Source organism: Heterodontus francisci, chromosome 45 (genome assembly GCF_036365525.1).
Source record: "Heterodontus francisci isolate sHetFra1 chromosome 45, sHetFra1.hap1, whole genome shotgun sequence".
Taxonomy (NCBI): domain Eukaryota; kingdom Metazoa; phylum Chordata; class Chondrichthyes; order Heterodontiformes; family Heterodontidae; genus Heterodontus; species Heterodontus francisci.
In genome coordinates this window covers 3,050,397-3,059,472 of record NC_090415.1, presented here as the reverse complement: position 1 = coordinate 3,059,472, position 9,076 = coordinate 3,050,397, and positions in this window count along the sequence as shown.

Sequence of the window (9,076 nt, the reverse complement as noted above, 5' to 3'; positions counted from 1 at the left end):
AGGGAGGCACAAATTGAGACGTGGACAGAGGTAGAGAGAGGGAGAGATCGAGCGAGAGAGAGAAAAAGAGAGAGAGGGAGAGCGAGAGAGAGAGAGGGGGTGGGAAAGACAGATAGCGAGGGACAGAGGCAGTGTGAGAGAGGCAGATTAGAAGGTAGCAAATGTAACCCCACTATTTTCAAAAGGAAGGAGAGAGAAAATGGGGAACTAAAGACCTGTTCGTCTAACATCAGTCAAAGGGAAAATGTTCGAATCTGTAATAAAGGATGTGATAACAGGACACTTAAAGAGAGATTGCAGAGTGGTGGTGGGGGGGGGGGGGCAGAGGTGGAGAGAGAAATGGGGGGAGAGAGATGGGGGAGAGTGCGTGAGTGAGACGGAGCAAAGGAGAGAGATACTAGGTTAGGTGGGACAATAAGCTGTGAGCAGAACACAAATAGACGACAAAGAGAGATGGTTTGGGATAGACAGCGATAAATGTCCCAGTGTTGTGGTGACATAAAATGGCCACTGAAAATGAACCTAAAATGGCTGACTGATGTGTGTGGATTTCCACAGATGAGAGGAGAGAGAGAGAGACATACAGACAGACAGAAAGAGAGACAAAGAGGGAGACAGAGACCAAGACACAGAGAGTGATAGCAGGATACTTGTCGTAAGACAGAGGAAGAGGAGGAGGCCATTTGGCCCCTCAACCTTGTTCTGTCATTCAATGAGCTCATGGCTGATGTGTGATCTAACTCCATGTACCTATCTTTGTCCCTTAATACCTTTGGTTAACAAAAATCTCTCAAACTCAGATTTAAAAATTAACAAGTGTCTCAGCATCAATTGCTGATTGTGGAAGAGAGTTTCAAACTGATACCACACCTGGTGTGTTGAAGTGTTTCTTCATTTCACTCCTGAAAGGTTTTTAGACGAGGTTTATATTTTTAGACTATGCCCCCATGTTCTAGACTCTGCAGCCAGTGGGAATTGTTACTCTCTGTCCACCCTATCAGTTTCCCTTATTATCTTGAAAACAATCATCAAATCACACCTGAGCCTTCAAAATTCCAGGGATACAGAGTAAATCTCCAGCTACACTGTCCCATTAAATATTCCCAAGCCAAACACAATGTTGGGTTTGACACAGAGTAAATTTCCCTCTACACTGTCCCATCACACACTCCCAGGGCAGGAACATCATGGGGTGGATACAGAGTGAATCTCACTCTACACTGTCTGATAGAGACAGAGAGAGAGAGAGACAGAAAAAGAGAAACAGAGAGACATGGACTGACAGGGTGACTAAAAGAGATAGAAGGATACTTCACAGGGGATATTGGAAGAGGAGGATGCAATTCAACCCCACAATCCTGTTCCGGCATCCAATGTGATCTTGGCTGATCTGTGATGTAACTTACACCATCTATCCTGCCTTTGCCCCTTATCTCTTAATACCTTTGGTTAACAAGAATCTATCAATCACAGATTTAAAAATTAACCAATATGCCATCAAGAAATTTGCGCAACCATTATCATGAGGGTGCGATGGCTCCCACAGTGGAATAGCTTGCTGGATGTTTAAAATGGAGACTGTTCCTTCTGGATCATCAAACGTATCTGTCTGGGCCCCAACTTCAACTACATTTCCCCATCTCCCGATGTTTTTTTCTCTCCATATCTATCTCTTATATATTTGTGTACACAGCAGTGAAGGATTAGATCAAATTAATATATCTTACATTATCCTTTTCATCCACCTCAACAACCTCTCTCTCTCCAATTTTGTCCCTCTCTACAGCCCTCTCTCTGCCTTCATATCTAACCCTCTCTCCCTCTGTCTCTCTCCTAATGTCAGAGATAGCAGGAGGGAGAGACAGAGAGAGAATGTTGAAGGAACTGTACTCTGTTCCTAAGCTGTGCTGAACCTGCTCTGGGAGTGTTTGATGGGCTACATTAATGGGCCGTGTACAGTCCTGGATCAGGCTGTGAAAAAGCACAGCTTGTTCAGTGTACAACGGGTCAAAGGGAACGATTCACTCCTGTCTGCTACTGGGAAGAGAGACTGACCTTAACATCAAGGCAGCGTTTGACCGAGTGTGACATCGAGGAGCCCGAGTAAAACTGAAGTCAGTGGGAATCGGGTGAAATCTCTCCACTGGTTGGAATCATACCGAGCACAAAGGAAGATGGTTGTGGTTGTTGGAGGTCAATCATCTCAGTCCCAGGACATCACTGCAGGAGTTTATCAGGGTAGTGTCCTCAGCCCAGCCATCTTCAACTGAGATCCCAGCAGAAAGTGCTTTAAATACTGAGCAGGTCAGGCAGCATCTGTGGAGAGAGAAACAGAGTTAGTGATTCAGCTCGATGCTTTCCAGATTTCCAGCATCCACAGTATTTTGCCTCAGATCATGAAGCAATCCAGAGCCACATGCACCAAGACCCAGACAACATTCAGGTTTGGGCCGACAAGTGGGAAGTAACATTCACGTCACACAAGTGCCAGGCAATGACCATCTGCAACAAGAGAGAATCCAACCACCTCCCCTTGGCATTCAAAGCATTATCCCATCGCTGAATCCCCCAGCGTCAACATCCTGGGGAAACATTGACATCAAACTTAACAGAACGAAACACAACAATAGTTTCTTCACCCAGTGGCTGGTGGGTGTCTGGAACTCACTGCCTGAAAGGGTGGGAGAGGCAGAAACCCTCATCACATTTAAAACAATCTCTTGGATATTCACTTCTCCATGTTTAAAATGGGTAAGGAATAACTCTCCTCGTCTACACTGCCCCATCGAACACTCTCAGAGAAGGTACAGCACGGGTTAGATACAGAGTACAGTTCAGTTTAAACATTCCCTGGAGTGTCGGATTAACCCGGGTCACTCACTGTGCCCGGCTCAGCCTCAAGACTCACCTGCCTCAGTCACTGAGACGCTCCTGTATCACTTGCCTTAATGTAAGTGGATGCCGGGTTTGGGAGCAGGACAGGCACACGGGATTAGGACGACTGCTCATGTGGAGGATAAGCATCAGTAATCCCTCAGAGAATCAGAACAGACCAGCGAGACTCAGAAAAGGAAACTTGTGTTGAATTTGAGAGTCTTGCATTGTGGAATGCTTTAGTATTTGGTGAGAATGTTGAGCCAGTGACATTTTGCCCCAGTGGGATGAATAGACACTATATGACTTTATTACAACAGTAAGGTACCGTGTGTACTGTAAATATGGACTGAAATAACAATGTAACTGATCAATTTTCAGCTGAATACTATGACTACAGTTCTACCTGCTATCCTGTTATATATGTGCTGCTATACCTGCTATATGTGAGAATGTACATACGACACGATGGGATGAAGTCAAAGTGGCCACTCTTTATATTTTCAGACTATGCCCCAAGTTCCTGACTCCGCAGCCAGTGGGAATATTTACTCTCAGTCCACCCTATCAGTTTCCCTTATTATTTTGTAAACCTTCATCAAATCACCCCATAACCTTCTAAATTCCAGGGATACAGAGTAAATCTCCAGCTGCACTGTCCCATTAAACATTTCCAAGCCAAGCACAATGTTGGGTTTGACAGAGTAAATTTCCCTCTCCACTGTCACATCACACACTCCGAGGGCAGGAACATCATGGGGTGGATACAGAGTGAATCTCACTCGACACTGTCCGAAACAGAGAGAGAGAGAGAGAGAGAGACAGAGAGACATAGACTAACAGGGTGACTGACAGAGAAAGAAGGATATTTAACAGGGGATATTGGAAGAGGAGGATGCAATTTAACCCCACAACTCTTTTCCGGCATTCAATGTGATCTTGGCTGATCTGTGATGTAACTTACACCATATATCCTGCCTTTGCCCCTTATCTCTTAATACCTTCGGTTAACAAGAATCTATCAATCACAGGTTTAAAAATTAATCAATAAGCCAGCATGAAATTTGTACAAACAATATCATGAGGGTGTGATGGTTCCCACAGTGGAATAGCTGGCTGAATATTTAAAATGGAGGCTATTCCTTCTGGATCATCAAAAGTGTCTGCCTGGGCCCCAACTTCATCTGCATTCCTCCCTCTCCCAATGTTTTTTTTCGCTCCATACCGATCTCAAATATGTTTGTGTACACAGCAGTGAAGGATTAAATCATTTTAATATATCTTACATTATCCTCTTCATCCAACTCAACAATCTCTCTCTCTCTCCAAGTTTGTCCCTCTCTACAGCCCTCTCTATGCCTTCATATCTAACCCTCCGTCCCTCTGTCTCTCTCCTAGTGTCAGTGATAGCAGAGAGAGAGACAGAGATAGAAGGAGACGGAGGGAGTGACAGAGGGGGAAAGACAGATGGAGGGACAGAGAGAGAGAGAAGGAGAGATTGGGAGAGATAGAGAGGGAAAGGCAGTTGGAGAGACAGAGAGAGAGAGAGGCAGAGATGGAAGGAGATAGAGGGAGAGACAGGGAGGGAAATACAGATGGAAAGACAGAGAGAGAGACAGAGAGAGAAGGAGAGAGAGGGAGTGTCAGGGAGGGAAAGACTAATGGAGGGACAGAGAGAGAGAGACAGGGAGAGAGATGGAGTGACAGGCAGGGAAGGACAGATGGAGAGAGTGAGAGAGAGGGACAGAGATAGAAGGAGACTGAGGGAGAGACAGAGAAGGAACGACCGATGGAAAGACTGAGAGAGAGAGAGAGATAAGGAAACAGAGGAAGAGACAGAGAGGGAAAGACAGATGGAGGGACAGAGAGAGAGAGAGGCAGAGATTAGAATTAGAATTAGAACATTACAGCGCAGTACAGGCCCTTCGGCCCTCGATGTTGCAGAGATGGAAGGAGAGAGATGGAGAAACAGACAGGGAAAGACAGATGGAGGGACAGAGAGAGAGAGAGAGAGACAGAGACAGAGACAGAGAGAGAGGCAGAGATAGAAGGGGAGAGAGGGAGTGACAGGGAGGGAAAGACAGATGGAGAGACAGAGAGAGAGAGAGACAGAGAGAGAGAGGCAGAGATAGAAGGGGAGAGAGGGAGTGACAGGGAGGGAAAGACAGATGGAGAGACAGAGAGAGAGAGACAGAGACAGAGATAGAAGGAGAGAGAGGGAGAAACAGACAGGGAAAGACAGATGGAGGGACAGAGAGAGAGAGAGAGACAGAGACAGAGACAGAGACAGAGACAGAGAGAGAGACAGAGAGAGAGGCAGAGATAGAAGGGGAGAGAGGGAGTGACAGGGAGGGAAAGACAGATGGAGAGACAGAGAGAGAGAGACAGAGACAGAGATAGAAGGAGAGAGAGGGAGAAACAGACAGGGAAAGACAGATGGAGGGACAGAGAGAGAAAGAGAGAGACAGAGACAGAGATAGAAGGAGTGAGAGGGAGTGACAGAGAGGGAAAGACAGATGGAGAGACAGAGAGAGAGAGACAGAGATAGAGGAGAGAGAGGGAGAGACAGAAAGGGAAAGACAGATGGAGGGACAGAGAGAGAGAAGGAGAGATTTGGAGTGACAGGGAGGGAAGGACAGATGGAGGGATAGAGAGAAATGGACAGAGATAGAAGGAGAGAGAGGGAGTGACAGGGGGAAAGACACAGAGAGAGAGAGACAGAGATAGGAGAGAGATGGAGAGACTGAGAAGGAAAGACAGATGGAGGGACATAGAAAGAGACAGAGATAGAAGGAGAGAGTGGGAGTGACAGGGAAGGAAGGACAGACAGAGGGACAGAGAGAGAGAGAGACAGAGATAGAAGGAGAGAGAGGGAGAGACAGAGAGGGAAAGACAGATGGAGAGACAGAGAGAGAGAGACAGAGATAGAAGGACAGAGAAGGGAGTGACAGAGAGGGAAAGACAGATGGAGGGACAGAGTGAGAGACACGGAGGAGAGAGATGGAGTGACAGTGAGGGAAGGACAGATGGAGAGACAGAGAGAGAGAGGCAGAGATGGAAGGAGAGAGATGGAGTGACAGGGAGGGAAGAACCGATGGAGGGATAGAAAGAGAGAGACAAATAGAAGGAGAGAGGGAGTGACATAAAGGGAAAGACAGATGGAGGAACAAAGAGAGAAACAGAGAGAGAGGCAGAGAGAGAAAGAGAAGGAGAGAGAGGGAGAGACAGAGAAGGAGAGAGAGGGAGAGACAGAGAGGGAAAGACAGATGGAGAGACAGAGAGAGAGAGACAGAGATAGAAGGACAGAGAAGGGAGTGACAGAGAGGGAAAGACAGATGGAGGGACAGAGTGAGAGACAGAGAGGAGAGAGATGGAGTGACAGTGAGGGAAGGACAGATGGAGAGAGAGAGAGAGAGGCAGAGATGGAAGGAGAGAGATGGAGTGACAGGGAGGGAAGAACAGATGGAGGGATAGAAAGAGAGAGACAAATAGAAGGAGAGAGGGAGTGACATAAAGGGAAAGACAGATGGAGGAACAAAGAGAGAAACAGAGAGAGAGGCAGAGAGAGAAAGAGAAGGAGAGAGAGGGAGAGACAGAGAAGGAGAGAGAGGGAGAGACAGAGAGGGAAAGACAGATGGAGAGACAGAGAGAGAGATACACACAGATAGAAGGAGAGGGAGAGACAGAGAGGAAAAGGCAGATGGAGGGGCAGAGAGAGAGAAATTAAGAGAGAGAGATAGAAGGAGAAAGACATAGAGACAGAGAGGGAAAGACAGAAGGAGGGACAGAGAGAGAGACAGAGAGAGTGGCAGAGACAGAGATAGAAGGAGAGAGAGGGTGTGTCAGGAGGAAGGGGAGAGGGAGGTAGAGGGGGGAGAGACAGATAGAGGGAGAGAGTGAGATAGAGGGGAAGAGCGAGATTGAGGGGGAGAGGGAGATTGAGGGGGAGAGGGAGAGAGAGGGGGGAGAGGGAGAGAGAGGGGGGAGAGGGAGAGAGAGGGGGGAGAGAGAGGGGGGAGAGGGAGAGAGATGGGGAGAGGGAGAGAGAGGGGGAGAGGGAGAGAGAGGGGGAGAGGGGGAGAGAGGGGGGAGAGGGAGGTATAGGGGGGAGAGGGAGAGAGAGCGGGAGAGGGAGAGAGTGAGATAGAGGGCGAGAGACAGATGGAGGGGGAGAGTGAGATAGAGGGGGAGAGGGAGATAGAGGGGGGAGAGGGAGATAGAGGGGGGAGAGGGAGATAGAGGGGGAGAGAGGGAGATAGAGGGGGGGAGAGGGAGATAGAGGGGGAGAGAGGGAGAGAGAGGGGGGAGAGGGAGATAGAGGGGGTGTGTGAGATAGAGGGGGAGAGACAGATAGAGGGGATGAGTGAGATAGAGGGGAAGAGTGAGATAGAGGGGGAGAGTGAGATAGAGGGGGAGAGTGAGATAGAGGGGGTGTGTGAGATAGAGGGGAAGAGTGAGATAGAGGGGATGTGTGAGATAGAGGGGGAGAGTGAGATAGAGGGGGAGAGTGAGATAAAGGGGAAGAGTGAGATAGAGGGGATGTGTGAGATAGAGGGGGAGAGTGAGATAGAGGGGGAGAGAGAGATAGAGTGGGAGAGGGAGATAGAGGGGGAGAGGGAGATAGAGGGGGAGAGAGAGATAGAGGGGGAGAGAGAGATAGAGTGGGAGAGGGAGATAGAGGGGGAGAGGGAGATAGAGGGTGGGTGAGGGAGATAGAGGGTGGGTGAGGGAGATAGAGGGGGAGAGAGAGATAGAGGGGGAGAGAGAGATAGAGTGGGAGAGGGAGATAGAGGGGGAGAGGGAGATAGAGGGTGGGTGAGGGAGATAGAGGGTGGGTGAGGGAGATAGAGGGGGAGAGGGAGATAGAGGGGGAGAGGGAGATAGAGGGTGGGTGAGGGAGATAGAGGGTGGGTGAGGGAGATAGAGGGGGAGAGGGAGATAGAGGGGGAGAGGGAGATAGAGGGGGGAGAGGGAGATAGAGGGGGGAGAGGGAGATAGAGGGGGGAGAGGGAGATCGAGGGGGAGAGGGAGATAGAGGGGGAGAGGGCAATAGAGGGGGAGACAGACAGATCGAGGGGGAGACAGACAGATAGAGGGGGAGACAGACAGATAGAGGGGGAGAGGGAAATAGAGGGGCAGAGGGAGATAGAGGGGCAGAGGGAGATAGAGGGGCAGAGAGAGATAGAGGGGCAGAGAGAGATAGGGGGGGAGAGGGAGAGAGAGGGGGGAGAGGGAGAGAGAGGGGGGGAGAGGGAGAGATAGGGGGGGAGAGGGAGAGAGAGGGGGGAGAGGGAGAGAGAGGGGGGGAGAGGGAGAGAGTGAGATAGAGGGCGAGAGACAGATCGATGGGGAGAGTGAGATAGAGGGGGAGAGGGAGATAGAGGGGGAGAGTGAGATAGAGGGGGAGAGGGAGATAGAGGGGGAGAGTGAGATAGAGGGGGAGAGGTAGATAGAGGGTGGAGATGGAGATAGAGGGGGAGAGATGGATGGGGTAGAGGGTGGTGAACCTGTGGAATTCTCTACCGCAGAAGGCTGTGGAGGCCAAGTCATTAAATATATTCATGGAGGAGAGAGATATATTTCTTAATGTCAAAGGGATCAAGGGGTATGGGGAGAAAGTGGGAACAGGGTACTGAATTAGACCATCGGTCATGATCTTTATTGAATGACGGAGCAGGCCCAAAGGGCCGAATGGCCTGCTCCTGCTCCTATTTTCTATGTTTCTATGAGAGAGGCGGATTGACAGAGGGAGAGAGAAGAAGAAACAGAGAGAGAAGGAGAGATAGAGATGGAGCGAGGTGACCCTGATATTCTCTCTCTCTCACACACACACGTCCAGACACACACAGACACATACATAAAGGGACAGACACAGACACACACACAGACAGAGACACACAGACAGAGACACACACACACACACACACACACACACACAGACACACACAAACAGATTTTACAATCCACGCTGATGTCAGTAAAAATGACCAACAGAACCTCAGTAACAATCCCCAGTGTCTGCCCAGTCCTGTAGAGAGACAGAGAGAGAGAGATAGGGCAGTGACAGAGAAAGACAGTGAAAGAGGGAGGACAAAACAGCTTGTAGGAGAAACTTTACATTTATTTGTGTTCCACAGATTTTATTAAAAGTTGAAAGGGACTGGACACTGGAAAAGCTGTCAACACACAACAGAGATAGAGG